Source organism: Narcine bancroftii, chromosome 1 (assembly GCF_036971445.1).
Source record: "Narcine bancroftii isolate sNarBan1 chromosome 1, sNarBan1.hap1, whole genome shotgun sequence".
In the NCBI taxonomy this organism is placed as follows: Eukaryota; Metazoa; Chordata; class Chondrichthyes; order Torpediniformes; family Narcinidae; genus Narcine; species Narcine bancroftii.
In genome coordinates, this window is record NC_091469.1 from 443,644,852 (window position 1) to 443,668,955 (window position 24,104).

At 41.6% G+C, this 24,104-nt stretch overlaps 1 protein-coding gene across 4 annotated transcripts in view; it reads right to left on the reverse strand.

The window, feature by feature from the left end:
- The window catches only part of LOC138751743 (integrin beta-1-like), a 178,361-nt gene that overhangs the window by 15,155 nt on the left and 139,102 nt on the right, over positions 1-24,104 (reverse strand). For 3 of the 4 annotated variants that reach the window (XM_069914444.1, XM_069914446.1, XM_069914447.1), the window contains one exon: positions 182-2,203. The exons of the other annotated variant lie outside the window; for it this stretch is intronic. The gene's annotated coding sequence lies outside the window, so the exon portion shown is untranslated. Of the gene's footprint in view, positions 1-181; positions 2,204-24,104 lie in introns of those variants that run through there. 4 annotated transcript variants of the gene reach the window in all.

Here is a 24,104-nt window from a genome sequence, read left to right on the forward strand (position 1 = left end):
TAAAACTACCATATGGGGCATTATAGCAGTGATGCAAAGATTATTAAAACTCTTGTTTGATTCCTCTGGGTATAGCTGATAACTCTCAATAGAAAATGTTCCACGTTGCAGCATTGATAGTCCTCAACTATACATGAAAAAGTTAAAGGTAATCAAATTAATGTTAATAAGTTTAAAAATGTTCTTTTGAGACAATAAGAAATCTTGGTTTTAATTACATTTATAAATGAACAATGGCAACTTCATATCTAGATTGCTGAATGGTTGATAATTCTGAAAGGATAAGTTGTCGAGCATTTATATCGTGCTGTATTGCAACTCACTGAATGACCTCATGCCCCAGGTTCTTTTGTTGAGTGAAGGTGGACAACCATTTCTCTCTATTGTCATTTTGACTCATTCACGATGTATACAAACAAACAAGCGTGCATGGCAAACCAACAATACATTCACTTTACATGAGTGAACTTAGCCCTCTTGATTAAATCAATATCTCAGAGAAAGAAGAAGATTGAAATGAGTGTGATGACAAGACAATGCATCATCCTAATCTCCAACCTTGCATGTGCCCAGACTTCAAACCAAACGAGGTTTTAGAGTTTATAGAAGATATCCATTAATATTATTTCACAAATTTACCACAGCATTCCTCTTTAACAAAATATATGCTAATAAATATCATCAGTATTAATGTCAGGCATAAATGCTTCACAATCCACTCCTAACATTTATCCATCATGGGGATTACAGAACATTAGCAGCAGATTTTAACTCAAGTACTGTTCTTCTTTTGCACCCTCTTTAAACCTTGATCATTTTTCTTTCAGACACTTACTGTAATTACAGATGTCAATTTCATGGCTTTCCATCTTCTAAATTATCATTCTTCTTACATATTCTCCAAGGCACTGCATTTTTTTTAATCTCAAAAGCCATCCATTTGAAACCATCATTCTCTCCCTTGGGGTTGAATTACCTCTGATCATTAGAAAGTGGCTCTACAGCAATGCTGCTCCAGAGAATAGTCAAAGTTAAATACAGAGAGAATTATTTGCAATCACAGAAGTACTGATTTTCCTTAAAGGATTATGAGGCACACCTCAGGTTCCTCAAATAATTTCCCACCAAACTACTGATCACCTAACTTCCCATCACAGTTCCCAGTGTTAACTGATACTGTAACCCCAGACATGATGAAGGGTTTTGATGTGAAACATTGAGAATTCCTTTACATCCCACCACCCCAGAGATGCCGCTTCACTTGCTAACTTGCTCCAGCAGATTGCTTTTTGCACCAGTTTCCTCACTTTGGGCGCTAGCCTTTTGTACTCCAAATCCAAATCTTCCATCATCACCAGGTCCTCCAATAAAAACATTCAACACCTCAATCTTTACAGCCTTATTTACAACTTTGCACCTCAATTTTCATCCTTCCTTTCCAATTCTTAAATGTGCTGTCACCTGTCAATAGATGCACACTTTCCCAACAACTGATCAAGACCCACAGAAACTTCCTGAAGCAAGATAGTGAGCCGAGAGTGAGAGGGACTGGTGATAAGGAGATGAGGTAGTGTGGCCTTCTAACCTAATGATGGTCAAACTGGTAATTCAGCCAAACTCAGCAAACCTGGAAATGGCAATCTGACATCATCTGTATGCTATTCTGCAACTGCCTTTTCAGCTGGGATGATTTACTAATGTTCCTGTGTCATAAAGGTATGGTTTCAAGATGCACATGAACCCAATTATCTAGGCTGATGCTTCAGTCTGGATTATGGTGTATTGTGCTTTCAGAAGTTATACTACCAAGGAAGTGGTGTGAAACTGATGACGTTAATTTTTCAGGTGACTATAAAAGATATCCTGAATATTTTAAAAGTCATCACTAAGCCAGCCTTCCCATCTATCACGCAGTATCTTTGATCTACTACCATCAGGAAGGAGGTACGTACAGGAGCATCAGGATTAGAACTGTGAGGCTGGGGAATAGCTTCTTCTTACAGGCTGTGAGATGAATGAACAGTATCAGTAACCAAGTAAGTATTTATATATATATTTATACATATATTTCTGTGATGCAATTGTGTTATGATTACAAAATATATATATTTTTAGTAAAGGCTTTTGGATGGGGAGGGACACATAGACACACACATAACTTTTTGAGATGGCAGATGATAAGCCATTTTCAGACATGAAGCATCTGGAAAAAAAGAGCAATAAAAATTAGAATTGCTGAAACAATAGGTGTTTGCTCAGAAACATCTGTTTACATGCACAGACATTCTGCTGGCTGGTTAACAGACAATTCAGAGTGCTGATCCACTCAAACTTCTGGAAGAGTTGCTTTTAGCATACAGGTGTAAAATAACTTTAAAAGAAACCTCAAAGACAGAAATGATATCACGTGTCATGCAGTGAGACATTTTGGAGAAACATATTACTGAACCAGAGGTATTTTGAAACCAAAAGAAATTGACCATCCTCTGGGGAAGACAGTCGCCTGAAAAGGTATTGTTAAATGTTACTCTAAGTCAAAGGAGTACAGAGAATAAGTGGCTTTTGAAGGAGAATGTTATATATAGAGAATTTAGGTTAAAATGGCTTAAGTTAAAATGTGATGATTAATCATAAAAAGGGAAGCCAGAACGGACAGGGAGCTTACTAGCAGCCAAGGACAAAAGGTTCAGCTGGATATGTTTTTTTAAAACATATCTTTTCATGGTCATAGTGAGAGACATGCAGGAGACAAAAGATTGATAAGAAGGGTGAGAAACAGAATTTAGTGTATGTAGAGTTCGCAGCGTACGTAACGAACATGATAATTAAAAATGCAGTTATACTTAGAATGCTTTTGCAATACTAACCAATTAAAACAGTATTAATAAGAAGGGGAAGGGCAAACAATAAGGGTATAAAAATCAATGCACTGTATGTATCGGGGCTTAACTGGTGAGAAGCCAGTTGAGTCCAACTCTGCAGACTTGTAAATAAAGCTTGTCGTGTCATCAGTTTTAAAGAGACTCATGTGTGAGAAGTTTTATTTCTGACAAATGGGGGATCGTCCGGGATCTACACTCCGGCCGTGAGGGGAGGCGAGAAGAGGGACATCGGAGGTGGTGCACCCCGCTGAGTTCAGCGGCTCCTAGTCCCTTGCTCGTCGCTTCGGGTGGCTTGAGCGAGTGGTATCCGGACAAGGTGACACGACAAGACGGAGAGGAGAAGGGTGACGGTTCAATCCCCGGGAAGACACCGGTAAGTGACGACTTACGATTGTGGTGTGGGGATTGGGTAACAGGTGTAACGGGATACACCTGTTTGGATAAAAAAAAACCTAACGTAATAGATCAGGTATAGAGCTTTTGTCGTGGCGTGAGGACCCTGTCGTGGGACTCTAGGATAGACCCCAGGGAAACCTCGGCGGTAACCGAAGGAGGGACAGCACCTCCGACGAAGTGCTGAGAAGAGAGGGATCAACCCCAGGGAAACCTCAGCGGTAACCGAAGGAGGGACAGTACCTCCGACGAGGCGTCTGAGAATAAGGGAGTAGGGTCCAGAACGAGAGGGTCCTCAGCAACGATAAACAGATCTAGGTGGGAAAATGGGAGGATCAAAATCTAAGGGCTCGTCTGAAAATTCAGGACAATTCCTGGGAGTTCCCCTTGACAGCCCTTTGGGGAGAATGTTTGAAAATTGGGATAGTAAAAGATATCGAGACAAAAACAAGAAAAAGATGGTCCAATATTGTCTCCTTTGGTCGAAACAACCTATTAAAGGTTCCTCGGTCTGGTGGCCGAAATTTGGATCTGATGAGGATTGGGTTAGACAAGCATTAAACATATATGTAAATTCGAGACCAAAGGTGAATCAAGAAGAGTCAGCATATGCATTTTGTTGGGTTCCCTGGCCAGGATCCTTAACAAAATGTTTTAAATTGAGGGTAGCGGGAGAAAAGAAGTGGGAACCTCTGGACAACCTTCCCCCTCCTTATATTCCCCCGGTGCCTACTGCGCCCGAGGAAAGCTCATTACCGGAGGGGAAAGGTGATGAATCTGATTGCCCCGAAAGGGGCCGGGAAAAAAAGGATGAATTAAGGGAGTCGGACCCTAAACTTCCACCGGTAAACCGACCCTGGACAAGATCCCAGACTGGTCCAGGACCATCAAAGTTTTCAATAAGCCTAAATCCCCTGAGGGAAGTTCCTATGGGAGGACCGGGAGGGGGAACGGGATATGTGAATGTTCCCCTAACTAGTACAGAGGTGCGGGGATTTAAGAAAGAAATGAAAAAGTTATTGGAAGATCCTATAGGACTGGCTGAACAGCTCGACCAATTCCTGGGACCAAACACATATACGTGGGAAGAGATGCAGGCAATAATGGGAACATTATTCTCACCCCAGGAGAGGCAGATGATTCGACGGGCTGCCCTCCTCATGTGGGAATATGAACAACCTGGGGACCCCAGACCCCATGAACAAAAATATCCCTTAAAAGAACCCAGGTGGGACAAACGAACGCCCGAGGGATTGGCAAGTATGAGACAATATAGAGAGTGGACAATTAAAGGGATACGGGAGGCTGTGCCAAAGGGTCACAATTTCACCAAGGCATTTGGGAACCACCAGGGGAAAGACGAGTCCCCTACTGATTTTTTGGAGAGGGTGAGAAAGAATGTCCAACAGTATGCGGGCATGGACCCTAGTACACCAATGGGTGAACAGCTTATTCGAATTGAATTTGTTTCCAAATCATGGCAGGACATTAGAAAGAAACTAGAAAAGGAGGAGGACTGGAGCGAAAAACCCCTAAGCGACCTGTTAAAAAAGGCGCAAAAAGTATATGTGCAGAGAGAAGAAGAAGATCAAAAGAGGGCGACAAAGGTTATGGTACAGACTATCTGACAGATGAATGCCGAATCCAGAGGGGAAAGAAAACAAAACCTTCCTCTAAACAATCCAAGATATCCAAGAGAGGGAAGACCCCGGAGGTTTGTTAAGTGCTATTACTGCAATGAGGAAGGACACTTTAAGAGGGAATGCCCCCGATACAAGAGGGAATTGCGTGCCCTCGAACTTATGGAAGAAGATTAGGGGGGTCAGGGGTTCCAAATGTTAGGGACCAAGTATAAGAGGGAACCCCTGGTAAAACTAAAAATTGGTCCCAAGGGAGAAGAGGTGGTGTTTATGGTGGACACAGGAGCGGAACGAAGTAGTGTAATAACTGTGCCAATCGGAACTGAGCCTGTAAAAAGTAATTTGACAATTTCTGGGATAGAAGGAGCTCCCAGAATGGTATCAATAATTCCCCAAGTAACAGTGAAACTGGAAGAAAGAGAAGGGGTACAAGACCTCTTGTTGTTACCGTCGGCTGGATTTAACCTCCTAGGTCTCCTTTCTTCCATCTCCCCACCTCCTTCTCCTATCAGAGAGCTACATTTGCCCTCTGCCCTCTCCACCATAACATCTCAGGAGTTTTTCTTTTCCACCTTTCCAAATGTAGCCACCTATTAGCCTGTGCTCCTACCCTTCCCCTTCCTTCCGTCTCTCATCCTACTCACTCTCCCACCTTTTTATTCAGGTGTCTCCCTGTACCTGTTTTTCCTAATTATTGTTGAAGGGTTCAAGCCCAAAATGTTGGCTACTCTTTACTTCCTATGTATGCTGCGTGACCTACTGAGTTTCTCCAACAATTTTGTGTATTGCATTAGATCCCAGCATCTGCAAATGTTCTTTTTTAACTACATTCCTTCAACATGTGGTTTGGTAGGTTAATTGGATACTGTAACTTAACCTTACATGAGTGATAAAATCAGGGGGAAGTTGATAATTAGTGCAGGAATGTTGTTTGGGTGCTCTCCCTGTGGACGGAGAAGTGCGAGTCCACCTCTGTGCTTTAAAGGAAGAGGATGAACGGCAGATTGACGAGAGAGTCTGGTATAAGGAGGGAAATCGAGGAGGTCTGGACATCCCACCTTTACATGTCACATTAATACCAGGTCATCAGCCGGTAAGAAAACGTCAGTATCCTATTTCTTTGGAAGGGAGAAAAGGGCTACAGCCGATAATTGAGACCCTAATACGAGACGGACTATTAGAAGAATGCATGTCACCTTATAACACCCCTATACTCCCAGTGAAAAAGTCAGATGGATCCTATCGCCTAGTTCAGGATCTAAGAAGTTTGAATGCTATTGTTCAGACCCGCCACCCAGTGGTGCCTAATCCCTATACTATTATGAGTCGGATTCCCCCAGACCATGAGTGGTTTAGTGTTATCGACTTGAAGGATGCCTTCTGGACGTGTCCATTAGAAGAGGAAAGTAGAGATATGTTTGCGTTTGAATGGGAAAATCCATGGACAGGTAGACGGAGACAGCTTCGGTGGACTGTATTGCCCCAAGGGTTCACTGAATCTCTGAACCTGTTTGGACCAATGCTAGAACAAATCCTGGCGGACTATCCACAATCTGATGATTCCCAACTAATGCAGTATGTGGACGATTTACTATTATCAGGACCCAAGGAACAAGAAATGAGGGGAGATACAATTAGACTCTTGAATTATCTGGGGAAAAAGGGTCTACGGGTGTCCAGGAACAAGTTACAGTTCGTTGAGAGAACTGTGGTATATCTGGGACACCAGATAAGTAAAGGACAGAAACGGATTACCCCTGAACGGATTTCGGGAATCACTAGAATGCCGTTACCCCGTAATAAGAAGGAAATAAGACAATTCCTGGGACTCTTAGGTTACTGTAGGTTATGGATAGAGGACTACTCAGCTTTGGTGAAGTTTATGTATGAAAAGCTGACAAATGAAAATGAATATCCATTGAAATGGACCCAGGAGGAGGAGGGAAGGTTTGAGGACTTGAAGCATCGCCTGACACGAGCCCCAGTACTCACTCTGCCCTCTTTAAAACAGCCCTTCCAGCTATTTGTCACTCATAACCAAGGAACAGCTGTGGGAGTTTTAACACAGGAAAAAGGCGGTCAGCGACACCCAGTGGCTTTCCTTTCCAAAATGATGGACCCAGTGTCTCGCGGATGGCCGACGTGTATTCAGGGAGTAGCAGCTGCTGCTCTGTTGGTAGAGGAAGCACGTAAACTTACTTTTGGAGGAAAGATGACTGTGTACACCTCCCATTCTGTGAGTGTTTTATTAACACAAACTGCCCATCGATGGCTGACTGATTCTCGCATATTAAAGTATGAAACCATTTTAATGGTCGGAGAAGATCTACAGTTTGCAAAGATTAATAGCTGCAACCCAGCTCAGTTTTTATACGGCAGTGAAACAGAGAGAGAGGTGGAGCACGACTGTGTCGAGTTGACAGATCTTCAGACCAAGACCCGAGAAGGCCTTTGCGATACTCCGCTGGGAGAAGGATATGAATTCTACATTGACGGCTCCGCCAGATGTGTTGACGGAATGAGAAGAAGTGGGTATGCTATAATAGAAGGAAATACTTGGAAAGTAGTAGAATCCACGAGACTACCCGGAAGCTGGTCAGCACAGTCCTGTGAACTATATGCCTTGCAGAGAGCCCTCAGAATACTGGCAAAGAAAATTGGAACGATTTACACTGACTCCAAATACGCATACGGGGTAGTGCATACCTTTGGTAAGATCTGGAAGGAGCGTGGTCTAATTACATCAAGAGGAAAGGAATTGGCACACGAACAGATGATTACTCTGACTTTAGAAGCCTTGACATTACCCCAGGAAATAGCAGTGGTCTACATACCAAGCCATCAGAGGGGAGATACCCCGACAGCAATTGGAAACAGACTGGCTGATGAAGAAGCCAAAAGGGCAGCCATGCAACAAGAAGTCCGTTTGCTGACCTTAATCCCAATAAGACAAGGCATAAAGAAGGCTCCCATTTTCACTGCTAAGGAAGAAAAGGACATGGCTCAGCTGGGCGCAAGCCAGCTGCCTGATGGAACATGGAAGACACCAGATGGAAGAATGGTTCTAAATAAAGAAATAACTCGCAATATTTTAAAACACCTGCATCATCAGAGCCACTGGGGCACCCAAGCCTTATGTGACACAGTGCTTCGAGAATATGTGTGTAAGGGAATCTACACCTTGGCCCAACAGGAGGTGCAGAATTGTCACCTATGCACAAAAATTAATAAGAAGGTAATGAGGACAGGGACCATGGGAGGTCAACCATTAGCCATACGCCCTTTTCAACGTATCCAGATCGACTTCACAGAGTTACCTCAAGTCCAAAGATGGAAGTATCTATTGGTGGTAATAGATCACTTTACCCGATGGGTGGAAGCCTTCCCAACAGTAAATGCTACAGCCTCTACAGTAGCCCGCCTCCTCCTAGAGCAGATAATCCCCAGATATGGTATAATGGATTCTATAGACTCAGACAGGGGTCCACATTTTTCTTCAAAAATCCAGCAATTGATTTGTAATGCATTACAGGTCTCTTGGAAATTGCATACCCCTTGGCATCCACAAAGCTCAGGGAGGGTTGAACGTATGAATGGAACCCTAAAAATGCAATTGACAAAATTAATGGTGGAAACTAAAATGCCTTGGATAAAGTGTCTGCCCCTGGCTTTATTGAGAATTCGTACTGCCCCACGAAAAGATGTAGGATTGTCCCCTTATGAAATGATGTTTGGGCTTCCCTTCTGGAGTACAGTTGAGGGGTGTCCCACCTTGGGGGAAGGGGATATATTTGTTAGGAACTATTTACAGGCACTGTCACGCTCTCTTACAGATTTACGAAAGAGAGGACTATTGGCACAAACACCGCCTCTAGACTTTTCTTTACACAAAGTGGAACCAGGAGACTGGATTCTCATCAAGACCTGGAAAACTGAAAAACTCCAGCCCCAGTGGGAAGGTCAATACCAAGTTCTCTTAACTACAGAGACTGCAGCACGAACAAGAGAGAAGGGGTGGACACACGCATCCAGATTTAAGGGACCTGTAGAGGCGCCTCAGGACCCTGATACGAACTCAGATTGGACTTGTGTTCCTGGAGAAAAACCTCTTACCTTGCGATTTCGCAGAAAGACTTGATTCACAATGTTATTGTTATATTCTTTGATTTTTCTTAGTTTGCCTATGTCTTTATCAGGTGTGAAATGTAAGAAATGCAGAGACACAGTGGTCCTGTTTCAGGACCACATTTGGGGAAGAAAGGAGGGTAATTTTATTTCCCTTACCTCAGTTCCTGAGAAATGCTGGGCAGAAAATACCACCCAACATCCATATACCCCTTGTGTGGAAAAAGAAGGAAATAATATGGGTCATTATATACAGATTCCTAATACCACTCCTTTCCCTCTTAACGGTTGGAAGGATGACTCAGGCCCACCATGCCCTGATGGACTCTGGTTTTGCATACACCAGCGTACTATTCCAATGAAAAGTTCCACTCCACACTCGAAAGTGCCTGCCCCTTTAAGACAGCCGGACTTAGTTCGAGTCCATCCAAATAACCATGAAAGTTTCGGTCATGCAGTTGGGGGAGATAACCTTTTTGTAGATCTTGCAACTAAAATTGCAGGAACTTTTAATGTAACCAATTGTTGGGTCTGCGGGGGTCCACGGATGTCAGAGCAATGGCCTTGGTGGGGGGAGTCCCTCAATTCATTGACCATGATTTCCCGAATATGGACAACTAACCGAACGAGATCAAGAGAAACTTGGTCTCTCTCTAACGTCCCCTCTGGTTTTTATTGTCTCTCACGAACCGGCAAATACCCAGTAGGAAAAAGTCCCTGCAAGGCTGTATGGATTCGCATTTCGCCTGGTATTTTCACTTGGTTTCCTAAACCCCTGACTTGGTTCTTATCCACTGTTTTTAAAACTAATTGCCTACCCCTGTCTAATAGCAGTATTCAGTTTTGGAATTGTACCAGTTCCACCATCACAGGACCATACCAGTCAAACCCTGTTCTTAAAAGAGTTTGGGAAAGGGGGTATGGAGTATCCCCAAATGGATTATTCTGGGTATGTGGTAATAAAGCTTATACTCGTCTCCCCTTACAGTGGAGTGGAACTTGTTTCCTAGGAATAATCCGCCCAGAATTTTTCCTCCTACCCCACAATCACGGTCATAAATTAGGAGTGAAGGTTTTTGATACATTACACCGTCAGCCCCGCTCTAGCACGGTACATTTGGGACAATGGGGAGATGATTGGCCTCCAGAACGCATAATTCAATATTATGGTCCCGCTACATGGGCTCAAGATGGATCCTGGGGTTATCGTACTCCTATTTATATGTTAAATCGCATTATTCGCTTGCAAGCAGTCCTTGAAATTGTTACAAATCAAACAGCTCTAGCCCTGCAATTACTTGCATCCCAGCAAGGTCAAATGCGCTCTGCTATATATCAGAACCGTCTGGCCCTAGACTATCTCCTAGCCACGGAAGGAGGTGTATGTGGAAAGCTTAATTTGACTAACTGCTGCTTACAGATTGATGATAATGGCCAAGCCATTCGAAAAATCGCTGATAATATTCGTACTTTGTCCCATGTACCTGTTCAAACCTGGCATCCTTTTGCAAAATTAAATTGGATGGACAAATGGTTTGGAGGAACCTGGTGGCGTACCTTATTGTGGGTCATCGGAGGTATTTTATTCCTCCTACTTATTTTGCCCTGTATTATTCCCTGTCTACGCAGCCTGGTGATTTCCATGGTCCAACAGGCTATGCAACCAGGGGGACTGGGAGACCCCGTTAGAATTTTACTTCAGCACGAGATTAATTTATCATGAAATGTTTCTCTTCCCCGAGTTAGAATCCCCATTCATATATATATAATACACACATTTTAAAGAGAGAAAGGGGTGGATTGTTATATATAGAGAATTTAGGTTAAAATGGCTTAAGTTAAAATGTGATGATTAATCATAAAAAGGGAAGCCAGAACGGACAAGGAGCTTACTAGCAGCCAAGGACAAAAGGTTCAGCTGGATATGTTTTTTTAAAACATATCTTTTCATGGTCATAGTGAGAGACATGCAGGAGACAAAAGATTGATAAGAAGGGTGAGAAACAGAATTTAGTGTATGTAGAGTTCGCAGCGTACGTAACGAACATGATAATTAAAAATGCAGTTATACTTAGAATGCTTTTGCAATACTAACCAATTAAAACAGTATTAATAAGAAGGGGAAGGGCAAACAATAAGGGTATAAAAATCAATGCACTGTATGTATCGGGGCTTAACTGGTGAGAAGCCAGTTGAGTCCAACTCTGCAGACTTGTAAATAAAGCTTGTCGTGTCATCAGTTTTAAAGAGACTCATGTGTGAGAAGTTTTATTTCTGACAGAGAAGACCACTCATGACTGTCTTTTAAGATAAAGAGGGCAGCTTCATTGTGTCTATTTGAAATTGTCACTTTTTATTAAAAAAAGCAAAATTAATCTTGCATCTGAAACAATCATATTTAAATGATTACTTCATTCAACCCTTGCCTGGGTTTGTGAAATCATCATGGAAAAAAATAGCCACTTCACTGTTTCTTTGAAAAGAGGACAGAATCATCGTGTGGAACACAGATTCTGAATCCTCCATGCAAGAGAAGAAACATCACCCGTGTGAAGGAACATTGTTCTGAAAACTTCTGTACAAGTAATTGTGAATTCTAAAGAGGTCTGATGATTTGATGTTTCAAAGTACTTCACAATTGCTTTTGAGCAACAACTTAAAAGAAATCTGATGCTCACACTTACCCCATAATTGGTTTTGAATACCAGTAAAGATTTTGAGTTTCAATATAAAAGCTTTCTGAGATTGAACTTTAAAATCATCTCTTGAGGGAAGTTGTGGTTGCCTGGCAAAGGACAAGGGGTGACTCAGAGAGGGGGGAACACTTGGGATTAAGGGAATTTTAGATGTGGGAATGGTTGAAATATTTTATGTTTTAGAAGTGTTGTCATACAGTGCATTCAAAAAAAGAAAACTGAGAAATGGAAATGGGGAAAGGTGGTGGTGAGGAAGAGGAAATTAGATGTAAACAGAGTATGAGATGGCCATGCTGAACTATATGACTATAAATTTTAATGGAATGCATAACCAAATCAAAAGGAAGAGGCTATTAATTTACTGAAAAAAAGAAAAAATAGATATAGCATTCATGCAGGAAAAACATCTAACTGAAGTGGAACAGAATAAATTAAGGAGAGACTGGGTAGGGCACATAACGGCAACATCATATAATTCAAAAACTAGAGGTGTAGCTATATTAATCAATAAAAATGTACCAATCAAAATAGAGGAGGAAATAATAGATCCAGCAGGGAGATATGCAATAGTAAAGTGTCAGATATATTCAGAACTCTGGAATTTGGTCAATATATATGCACCTAATGAAGAAGATCAAAAGTTTATGCAAGATATTTTTTTGAGGATTGTAGATACGCTGGGGAATATATTGATAGGAGGGGATTTGGATACAAAGATGGATAAAACTGGACAAAAGACTAGCAAAAAGAACAAAATAGCTAAATTTATGGTTAAATCAATGCAGGAAATGCAACTTTTGGATATATGGAGGAGACAACACCCAAAGGAGAAGGAATACTCATATAATTCAAGTAAACATAAAACATACTCAAGGATTAACCTGTTCCTGTTGTCAATGGAGAGTTAGGAAAACAGAATATAAACCTAGATTGTTATCTGATCACTCACCCCTGTTATTAGCAATAGAACTGGAGAACATCACTCCAAGGACATATAGATGGAGATTAAACTCCATGCTACTTATTTATTGAGCGCCAAATTAAAACGTACTTTGAAATAAATATGGAATCAGTGAATGACAAATTTATATTATGGGATGCAATGAAAGCCTTCATCAGAGGGCAGATAATATGTAACTAAGATGAAAAAGGACTACAATTGGGAAATAGAACAGCTGGAAAGAGAAATAGTAAGTACAGAAAAAGAACTAGCAACAAGGGAAGATACAACAAAAAGAAGAGAATTGGCAGACAAAAAATAAAATATGAAACATTACAAACGTATAAGGGGGAGAAGAACATAATGAAAATAAAGCAGAAGTATTACGAGCTAGGAGAAAAAAACGCACAAAATACTAGCTTGGCAGCTTAAAACAGAACAAGCTAAAAGAACGGTATTGGCATCAAGGAAAAAGGACAAACAAATTATATATAATCCAACAGAGATCAATGAAAACTTCAAAGAATTCTACGAGCAATTATACCGAACTGAGAACGAAGGGAAAGAAAACAAAATAGATGAGTTTTTAGCTAAAATTGAACTACCAAAATTGCAAGAAGAGGGGCAAAACAAATTGATAAAACTATTTGAAATAGAGGAAATACAGGATATATTAAAAAAGCTACCGAAAAATAAAACGCCTGGAGAGGATGGACTCCCAATAGAATTCTATAAAACATTTAAAGACTTATTAATTCCTCCTCTCCTGGAAGTAATGAACCAGATAGAAGAAACACAAAACTTGCCAGATTCATGTAAAACAGCAATAATTACAGTAATATCAAAGATGGGGAAAGATCCACTAACATCGGCATCATATAGACCAATATCTCTACTTAACTCAGATTATAAGATAATAGTAAAACTATTAGCAAACAGATTGGCCAACTGTGTACCAAAAATAGTAAAACTAGATCAAACTGGATTTATTAAGAAAAGACAAACAACGAACAATGTCTGTAAGTTCATTAACTTAATCCATGCAATACAAGGAAATAAGACACCAACAGTGGTTGTTGCTTTAGACGCAGAGAAAGCCTTTGACAGGGTAGAATGGAATTATTTATTCAAAGTATTACAACCAACCACAGAAATATATTAATTGGATTAAAGCATTATATAAGGGACCAATGGTGAAGGTGACAGTAAATTGATATTTATCAAACCAATTTAAATTAAGCAGGTCAACTAGGCAGGGATATCCACTATTTCCCTCACTTTAGCTGATAAGAGCAGAAAATAAAATAAAAGGGATAAAAATAAAAGAGAAGGAATATAAAATCAGTTTATTTGCAGTTGAAATCATAGTATACTTAACAGAACCAGAATTATCAATAAAAGAATTACATAAGAAATTGAAGAAATATCGAGGTACAAGATCAACAAAATAAAAGTGAAGTGATGGCAATGAATAATGTGGATTACACAGAGTTTAGAAAAGAATCACCATTTAAATGGCAAACACAAGCAATCCGATACCTAGGTATTAGATTAGATAATAATCTAGGCCATCTATACAAATTATATTGCGACTATTAAATGCTGCGTACTGTGCGTGTATGAATAAAACCTATATCATTTGGTTGTATATGTAGTTAGTGAAAATAAACTTGAACATGAACTAGAGAATATAAATAACAAACTGCTGGAGGAATTCAGCAGATCAGGCATTTTGGTGGATGGAAAATAGACAGACAATATTTCGGGTTGAAACCTTGCTTTAGGACTGAGAAGGAAAGGGGAAGACAGTCAATATTATAAAGGAGATGAGGAGGGGTCAGTAGGTGATAGGTGGACATGGGGGTGGCGTGAATGATGATGGATAGATGGAGTAGGAGAGCAGTGGAGGTCACAGGAAAGTAGTGGATGTAAGTGTATATTTTGATTGTTTGATCTAGTACTAGGATGGCAATATTACAGAGCAATGTCTGTCATATAGAATGGAAAAGGGCCCTTCAGCTCACACAGCACAACGAATATCAAACAACATTCCTGCACTAATCATCAACTTCCCCCTGATTTTATCACTCATGTAAGGTTAAGTTACAGTATCCAATTAACCTACCAAACCACATGTTGAAGGAATGTAGTTAAAAAAGAACATTTGCAGATGCTGGGATCTAATGCAATACACAAAATTGTTGGAGAAACTCAGTAGGTCACGCAGCATACATAGGAAGTAAAGAGTAGCCAACATTTTGGGCTTGAACCCTTCAACAATAATTAGGAAAAACAGGTACAGGGAGACACCTGAATAAAAAGGTGGGAGAGTGAGTAGGATGAGAGACGGAAAGAAGGGGAAGGGTAGGAGCACAGGCTAATAGGTGGCTACATTTGGAAAGGTGGAAAAGAAAAACTCCTGAGATGTTATGGTGGAGAGGGCAGAGGGCAAATGTAGCTCTCTGATAGGAGAAGGAGGTGGGGAGATGGAAGAAAGGAGACCAAGGGGTAGGGAAAGAGGGAGGGGGTTAACAGAAATTGGAGAAGCCAATATTAATGCTGTCTGGTTAGAGACTAAGGAATGTGGCAGGAACCCAGAGCACCTGGCAGAAACCCACACAGACATGGCCAGGCTAAGCCCAGCTCACTGGAGCTGTGAGGCAGCAGCTTTTCCAGCAGTGTTATTGTGCCGCCTCAATATCAAGGAGGAAGTGCTTCCGAGAGAAACTGTAGATTCTGGAATCTTGAGTGAACAATGAGAAGCTGGAGGGACTCAGCGGGGCAGGCAGAATCCATGGGCAGAACTAGTCAGTCAACGGTTCTGGTTGTGGCTTTGAGTCTACAAATGTTCCAATGACACCATGGTCATCAGCAGAATTACTGACGGCAGAGAGGAAGCGTACAGGAGGGAGATAGTTGAGGGGTATCACAACAATAATCTTGCACTCAAAATTAGCAAAACTATGGAACTGATTATGGATTTCAGGAGGGTGAAGCCAGGAGAACATGAACAAGTCCTCATCGAGGAGTCAACAGTGAAAAGGGGAAAGGATGTCAAATTCTTGGTGTCAACATACTCAGAAGATTTTATCAATGTAATCATGAAGAAGGCTCACCTGTGGCTATACTTCATGAGGAGTTTGAGGAGACTTGGGATGTCACCAAAGACTTGAAAATTTCTACAGGAGAAACCATTCTAACTGGCTGCATCACTGTCTGGTATGGAGGTGCCAATGCACAGGTGAGAAAAAGATTACAGAGAATCATGAACTTGGCCAGCACCATCATGGGCAACAGTCTTCACTCCATTAAGGACATTTACAAGTGGTGGTGTCTCAAGAAAGAAGACTGCCTGGATGGAGTACCCGGCTGAGAATTTAGATTTGTGCTGACCAACTTACCAACATATTCATGGATATCTTCAACATCTCACTCCGGCAGGTTGTGTTACTCACCCGTTTCAAATAGCCATCTATTGTACCAGTCAGTGCCCAAGAAGTGTGTGGTAACTTACCAAAATGACTATCAATCAATGGCTCTCACATCAACAGAGATTAAGTTTTTTTTGGAAGGCTGATGTTGAAGCATATCAGCTCCTATCTGAGCAGCAACATAGATCTGCTCCGATTAGCCTATCGTAGCAACAGGGCTACAGCGGATGCCATCTAACTTGGTATACACAAAGCCCTGGAACACTTGGACAGCAAAGATGCAAACATCATGATGCTCTTTCTCAACTACAGTTTGGCATTTAACACCATCATCACCTCAAAGCTGATCAGCAAACTCCAAGACCTGGGACTCACTGTGTAATTAGATCATGGATTTCCTCACCTACAAACCACAATCAGTGAGGATTGGTAAGAACATCTCCTCCACAATCTACATCAATACTGGAGCACCACACGGCTGTGTACTTAGCCCCCGCTCTAGTTACTTTACACCTACGACTGTATGGCTCGGTACAACACCAACACCATTTACAATTTTGTTCACAATCCACAGAAGTGGGTTGTATAAAAAGAGGTGATACAGGATGGAGATTGAAAATTGGCCAAATGAAGCACCAACAACAACCTTGCACTCACTGTTCCAAAACCAAGGAGCTGATTGTTGACTTCAGGAATGGAAAACCAGAGGTGTACAATCCAGTGATCATTGGGGATTAGAGATGGAGAGGGTGAGCAAATCTAAATTTTTAGGAGTCCCTATCTTGCACGATTTTTCCTGGATCAAACACACTAATGGCATCGTGAAGAAAATACATCAATGCCTCTACTTCTTCAGGAGTTAGTGGAGGTTTAATATGACATCGGAAACCCTGGCAAATTTTTACAGATGTGTGGTGGAAAGTGGGCTGACCAGGTACGTCATGATCTGGTATAGGGACACCAAGTGAAAAGCCCTGCAAAAAGTAGTGGACACAGCCCAGGACATCACAGGTAAAACTTTCCCCATCATCGAGAACATCTACAGACAACATTGCAGTCAGAGAGCAGCAGCAATCATCAATGATCCACACCATCCATCACATGCTCTGTACTCAATGCTACGATCAGGAAAGAGGTATAGGTACCACAGACTCACACCACCAGGATCAGGACTAGCTGCTACCCCTTCACCATCAGACTCCTCAACAACAAACTCAATCGGGGTCTCATTTAAGGACTCATTTACTTTTGCACTATATTGTTATTTTTTTCTTCTTGTCTCTGTTTTGCACAGTCATTTGTTTACATTTGTATATTTGTTTATATATGTACGTTGTGTACATTTTTTTGTGCACTATCAATAAGTGGAATTTTTGCCTGGCCTGCAGGAAAAAGAATCTCAGGGTTGTATGTGATGTCATGTATGTACTCTGACAATAAATCTGAAATATTTTATCAGGGTCTCTTGCCACTCAGGCCATGCCCTCTTCTCACTGCTACCATCAGGAAGGAGGTACAGGAGACTGAAAACGGACAATTAACAGCACAAGAACAGCTCCACCGTCAGATTCCTGACTGGACAAAGAACTAGTGCTACCTCACTTATTCTTTTCTTTTTCACTATTTATTTATAGCAATTTTTATAACTGTAAGGCAACGACAAAGCAATGAATTTCATGATACATGTTTTTGACAATAAATTCTTATTTTGATAAAGGGTCCTGACCAGAAAGGCTAACTGACCATTTCTATCCATACAGGATGACTGCTCCACTGAGCTTCTACAACTTCCTTATTATTCAGTGAGGAAATATTTCTGTTCACTTGTTTCTCCTCTCCAGCATCTTTCTGTTCTTTGTGTAGCTGGTTTGTAGCCAATGACGTTTTTTTCATCCATCATTAATCTTTGAAACACCTCATCCAGACAAATTTGAAGTTTTTCCCCTAACAGCCAACATTAAAATTGAAGCAAATGTTAGGCAGCATGGTTACAGTGCCAGTGAACCGGGTTCGAATCCGGTGCTCTATGTAAGGAGTTTGTATGTTCTCTCCGTGTCTGTGTGGGCTTCCTCAAGGTGCTCTGGTTTCCTCCTACCCTTCAAAATGTACAGGGGATGAAGGTTAATTTGGAGTAATTGGGCAGCATGGGCTAGTGAGCCAGAAGGCCCTGTTATCATGCTGTATATCTAAAAGATAAATTAATAAAGTTAAACAAGAATGTCTGCAGATGCTGGAGTTGAGTGCAATATACAAAGGTACTGAAGAAACTCAGCAGGTCATGCATCATCTGGAGGGAGTTTTGTCAAGTACAAGTTAAAACAGGCAAGTGCCTCAATAAAAAGGTGGGTGGGAGGGGGTAAAAGAGAGGAGAAAGGGGAGGGGAAAAGCATAGGTAATAGGTAAGTGGATCCAGGTGGGAGGATAGAAGAGAAAAAAAACTGGGAAGTGGTGGGAAGAGGAGAGAGTGGAATCTCTGAGAGAAGGGAGGAATGTGGAAATAGAGGAAAGGAGAGAGAAGGGGTAAGGAAAGAAAAAGAATCAGGGGAGGGGTTTAATGGAAAGTGGAGAAGTTAATGTTAATGCTGTCTAGATGGAGACTGCTAAGACAGAATATAAGGAGTTGTTTCTCCAATTTTTGGGTGGCCTCGATTTGGCAAAGCATGAGACCGCAGACAGACATGTCTATATGGGAATGGTGTGTGGTATTCCTTTGATAAATCTCTAATTTTCCTTTGATTCGTTTTGTTCTCATGAGACCACATTTTTCTTGTACTTCTCTGGCTTAGATATGGATGTGCACCTTTATAAGCGCACAAAGGAATGGCAGTGACCATTTTGATTGTGGATTTGTCACTGCAACTTTTAGTATTACCCATGGGCTTGGGATGTTATTCAATACCAGCTCCAAAAAGGGAAATACATTATCCTGGACCAAGAGTGGGCCACAGCTGTGGAGAGATAGCCTGTTGGTTTGCAATAATTGCTATCAAGAAAAGCAAATCAATTTTCAAAAGCATAGCAATGAAAGGGAAACAACTCTAAGCTTCTAAACTTCCTGTTTGTAAGAGATAAATACATTTTTTGTTGTTAGGCTTGCCTGTTTATACAGTAAATGTTTACACAGGGAGTGGTTAGTGTCTGGAATGGACTGCCAAGAGTAGGAGTGGAGGTAAATTCAACTGCAGTGTTCAAAAGGGAGGGACAGAGTGTAGCCATCATCAAGTTGCTCTTACAAATAGACTTGGCAAATAGTTTCTTTCTGATCTGTAACCATTCTCTGATACAATAATTGCTCACTACGAGTCTGCTGGACACTCTCTTATGTGTGTGTAAGCTTTATTATTCAGTCGATCCTGTTCTCATCTCTCTTTGTGATCATAATGGCCTAAGTATAGGTGTCTTTTCAGGTACTTTGAATATTCTCAGTTCTTCTTTTAAGCAGTACAATGAATGTCTTTTGTACCCATATGAAAAAAGACCATATCAAAATACCAAATCAACATCTAATATCCTATATCAGATTTGTCAGACAAGCGCTCAAACAATATATTTTGTCATTAAAACTAATGGCATATCAATAACTTCAATGCAGGATATCTTCTTCTGAGGCAGTCCCTTGGGATTAATGATGGAATATTTCCACCAGATTTCTGGGTTCTGGGGTGGTCGGTGAGGCCAATGGAGCAGCAGTGAGTGAATGGGTGTCCTTTGATCAATGAGACTGGACTTCTCTGTGACCTTGTGAATGGAGTACTCAATACCATGATGTCACAGGCTAAATATTCCCACAAGAGAGGGAGGGTGTTGCACTTTTTTGCAAGAAGCCTCTGATTACATCTTGGAATTGTTTCTCCTGAACACATGCTTCCTTATGTCATGATGGAGTTAGAATAGTATGACTATTTTGGGAGTCAGGTGTCAGGCAAGTGAATGATGCAACCTACCCGTCGGGGCTGACTAAGTTATTTGGGGCTTCAGTGCTAGGGATGCTGACATGGAAGAGGGTGCTGACATTGCTTCATTCATCCTTCTTGAGTACTTGGAGGATTTTTCAGAGATAGTGCTGGTGGTATATCTTCTGCGCCTGTGATGTCTACTGCAGATGGTCCAGGTCACTACTACCTGGCGACCTTGAGATTTGTAATGCATCTGAGATCCAAGTCATTTAACTCCGTCGCTCAGCCAGCCAAAGGCTATGTTGGCACATTGGTGATGTTACATTCTATCAGTGATGGTCATCTGTGTTAAGAGGTAGCTCTCTAGAAATAGAAAGCAGACCAGATGTTCAAAATCTTCCCTCTTCCATCGAGTAGAAGGTCCACAAGTGCGAGGTCATGCATCACCCGATTCTAAGATGGTTTCTTTCCTGGCGTCATCAGGCTCCTCAATGATCCTCACACTACTAAACTGTGTTGCCTTAGCTGTGTACCACAGACAAAGAACAGTAATGCAAATTCTAGGCCCTTTGATCCACAATGTTTCGTGGACCTATATAAACCTACTCCATCATCAATCTAATTCTTCCATCCCTCACAGTCAATAAACAATCCCCACCCCACACTTTACTTACTTCCATGTGCCTATCTACATCTCTTAAATATCAACCTGACCACACCATCCCCATACCATCTGAATTCTCACTGTGCCTAACTTGCTACATTATGCATGAAATGTCAAGCTGGATAGATTGCGAAACAAATATTATCACTGCACCTTAATACACGTGACGATAAACAAATAAACAAACAGTCTCATTGTGGACCTCATCAGAGGATGTTGCTGTACATTGGGAGGAAGGCCAATACAGGGCCTTTATTTTGCAGATGTGAAATAGAAGAGCCAATCTCCCATGTGCTTTAGTGAACAAGCTGAGGATGGTATCCAGCTTGATCTCTAAGTGCAAGCGTCATTGCCCACTATTTATGGCTGATATAGAGCTGGCCTTGGTTCTGAGTAGGAATGATGTGGGTTGATCAGCTTCCCACTTATCCTTTAGATTAGCTCCACACTAGCAAGAAGCTGACTGGAGGTGTATGCAGCAGCAAGAGAGGACAAGTGGAGATGCCTTATGGGGCAATGATGCAGCTTCACTTGGCCAACATCTCCAGTGAGATCTGGTCCATTGTGGATCTATTGGTTAAAACTACGCCAGGTTTCATGAGGGAAGATTACAAGATCCAGGAGTGCATGGAGTGTTCTCCATGCGAAGATGGTGGCATAGGCAAACGTGATATTCTGAGATTGGAAACACCACCAAGATTCAAGAGAAAAGAAATAATTCCACAGGAAACTGAAGGCTGCAATTCAACAGAAAATCAATGGCCATCTAAAATGGTCATATACAAGAGGTCCAACAGTTCACTGAAAACCATTGTTGCCATGGATTCTCCAGTGCTGTTGAAACTATCTATGCCACAAACACTCAAATGACTGCTCCACTAAGAGACAGGAACAGAGGTGAATTTATCAAGAAAGAAAGGCAATTAGTATTCAGCATCCAGTGGAACAAGCATTTTAAAATACTTCTCAACCCTAATTTTGTCCTTACTAAGCGTGCCCTGGACTCCATTCCACAGAAAACTATTTGGTTCCAATGCAGCTACCATACACACCTCGAAAAGGCATATGACAACTGAAATAAAGCATTCAACAGATGGTATTCTTGCCAAAATTTAACTCACAACCTCTTCTTTCACATCTCAGAAGCAAATAGGCCAAGGGACTCAAAGGAATGAATGACATAGAGGCAGTAGATCATAAGAAATTTTTTGCCATGTCAGAAATGTTTGAGAACATAGAGGTTTAAGTTGAGGAGTACAAGGCAATGTGAAGAAGAATATTCTCTTCATTCAAAGGGTGTGTGACCACTAGAATCACACTGGACATGGTGAAATAACTACACAAAGCATTTTTCGAGTGAATCAAACAGATTTACTCTTCATAACCCATGCAACCTTTTAAAAGCCCAAATCACGCGCCTGTCACACACTGAAGTCATCACGTACTGACAACACATAGGCAATTCAATGCCTTCTGGGAGTTGTAGTGCTGTCATAGTGCCACTACACAGCTCCCCCCCCTCCCCCACCTCCGCCAGAACTGGGAGAAAGATTTGTTTGTCTTTTAGGTGGTCAACCTCTATGACAGATTATTGGTTGCTGCAATAGGGAAGACTTGTCCACATAAGCCTGTCAATAGTGAAAGACTGTGGCTTCCCTCCAATGTCCAAAATACAGGTCAACCTAGTTTGTCTGAGTATCCTAAAAGGTTCTTCGTAAGCCATCTGCAAAGGTTGTCTAAATGTTTCCCTACAGACCAAGACATATTTGCAGTTTTTGAGGTATTCAGGCACAAAGGAAGAGTGTTCTCCATGCGAAGATGGTGGCATAGGGGTCAATTTTTCCCACGGACTCCCTTAGCCTGGTCAACAGTTCCTTAGGATTATAGTTGGAGTTGGAATAGTAGGGGTCAAACTCCCCTGGGACCACCAACGATACGCCGCACATGAGCTCCGCAAATGAAGCTTGGCGGTCCTCCTTTGAAGTTGTTCTAATGCCCAGTAATACCCAGGGCAGCTCATCAGTCCAGTTCGGGCCGCTGAACGTTTGCTTTCTGGCAGGCAATGCATGACCTCACCATTTGTATAACATCTTTTTTAAGACCGTGCCACATGAACCTGTCAGAAACCTAATCGATGGATATGAGAGACCATACACAGAGTTGAATACTCTACGTTTCCATGATTCCAAAACTATTGGGTGTGGGTGTCCTGATGATATATCATAGAGGAGTAGTTTACCATTTATCTCCAAACTGTGCATCCTTCAATTGCAGGTTCATGATTGCAGTCCAATAAGCATTTGCCTCACGGTCATGTTCTTGGGCCACAGCCAAAGCTATGTATTCAATACCTTGACCTACAGACGAAATCTTGAGTGGAGCAGAACAGAATAGTGTCTTTTCCAGAAATATGTAGTATTTTTTTGTGCAAAATAATGAAATGAATGATAATTGCTATTGAATAACAAAAGAGTCTAATATCATCTGGCATTCACTCTAAAATGAGCTGCTCAAATAGCATATTGGGACTTTCACCAGCTGCCAGGAACAGCATTTCATCCATTAGTTGCAAAGGGGCGCAGTCTCCCAACCCATCGAGACGTAGTCGTTTGGCTGCCCTTTACCTACGGGACATACCATATACCTGTAATAAAAGTGCTTTTAAAGCATTATCCTTGCTGGGACGTTGTGGATCCCATGGGAAGTCGCCGACCCTCTTAGCAATGGCCTGGGCCAGGGCACCAACGAGATGGTAATAACGAGTGGTGTCCAATTCAACTTTGCGAAGATGAAATTGTGCTTCAGCCCATTGGAACCACAGTTCAGGGTCAGCTGTCCAGAAAGGTGGCAGCTTCACAGTGATGGCTGCAGAGTCCATGTTTGTCCAAAATTACATTTTTGGACTCGTCGGGGTCACCAATTGTGGCCACTGGATTCGCAGTGGAAACAATGAAATAACCACACAAGGCATTTCTAGAGTGAATCAAACAGAATTACTCTTCATAACCTGCGCAACCTTTTAAAAGCCCAAATCACGCATCTGACGTGCTGATGTCATCACGCAGTGATGTCACGTGGCCAGTTTGATGCCTTCTGGGAGTTGTAGTGCCGTCATAGTGCCGCTACAGGTGCATGAAATCTAGAATATACTGTTGGAGAAGTGGTGGTATTATCACATTTATGATTCAAATGGACAAGCAGCTGAATTGTCAATCATGGCATGCTAGAGTCCAAAAGTCAGGAATTTGGATTATTATGGAGAGGTGTTTGATGATCTGTTTGCCAGCTGTATGATCCAAGAATCCTGGACCTCAAAAATGCTACAGATATGATGCGATATGTCCAATTATAGCAGGGTCTCCTTGCTGATTGCCACAGGAAAAGTTATGACCAGGATCTTCCTGAACTTTCTCCCCACAGTGAATGAAGATTTAATT